We start from the raw sequence: 1,134 nt of genomic DNA on the forward strand, positions 1-1,134 counted from the left end.
TCTAATCGGGGGAGACAGACGGACAAAAACAGTAGCAATAAATAGAATCGAGGGGAAGAACATCTCATAAAAACAATGGCAACTAAATAGAATCAGGGTGATGGACATCTCATTAAACAAAATAAAATAAATAGGGTGATAAAGATATATACAGTTGAGCGGACGAGTACAGTGCTGAGGGGGTGGGACAGGAGAGGGAAAGGGGGGAGAAGAGGGTTTAGCTGTGGAGAGGTGAAGGAGGGGTAGAGGAAGCAGAGGGAAAAAGGGGGGAGCTCAGTCTGGGAAGGCCTCTTGGAGGAGGTGAGCTTTAAGTAGGGTTTTGAAGAGGGGAAGAGAATTAGATCGTCGGAGGTGAGGAGGGAGGGCGTTCCGGGACCCCGGGAGGACGTGGCCCGGGGGTTGACGGCGGGATAGGCGAGACCGAGGGACGGTGAGGAGGTGGGCGGCGGAGGAGCGGAGCGTGCGGGGTGGGCAGTGGAAAGAGAGAAGAGAGGAGAGGTAGGAAGGGGCAAGGGGATGGAGAGCCTCGAAGCCTAGAGTGAGGAGTTTTTGTTTGGAGCGGAGGTTGATAGGCAACCACTGGAGGTGTTAAAGAAGGGGAGTGACAGGCCCAGATCGTTTCTGCAGGAAGATGAGCCGGGCCGCGGAGTGAAGATAGACTGGAGCGAGGCGAGAGAGGAGGAAGGGAGATCAGAGAGAAGGCTGACACAATAATCCAGCCGGGATATAACGAGAGCCCGTAGCAGTAAGGTAGCCGTTTGGGTGGAGAGGAAAGGGCGGGTCTTGGCGATATTGTAAAGGTGAGACCGGCAGGTCTCGGTAACGGATCGAATGTGTGGGGTGAACGAGAGAGACGAGTCAAAGAGGACACCGAGGTTGCGGGCCCGAGAGACGGGAAGGATGGTTGTACCATCCAGGGTGATAGGGAAGTCTGGGAGAGGACTGGGCTTGGGAGGGAAGATGAGGTTCTCAGTCTTGCTCATGTTGAGTTTTAGGTGGCAGGCCGACATCCAGGTGGAGACATCCCGGAGGCAGGAGGAGATGCGAGCCCGAAGGGAGGGGGAGAGGACTGGGGCAGAGATGTAGATCTGCGTGTCATCTGCTTAGAGATGGTAGTCAAAGCCGTGAGAGCGA

Source organism: Ornithorhynchus anatinus, chromosome 2, assembly GCF_004115215.2.
Source record: "Ornithorhynchus anatinus isolate Pmale09 chromosome 2, mOrnAna1.pri.v4, whole genome shotgun sequence".
Taxonomy (NCBI): Eukaryota; Metazoa; Chordata; class Mammalia; order Monotremata; family Ornithorhynchidae; genus Ornithorhynchus; species Ornithorhynchus anatinus.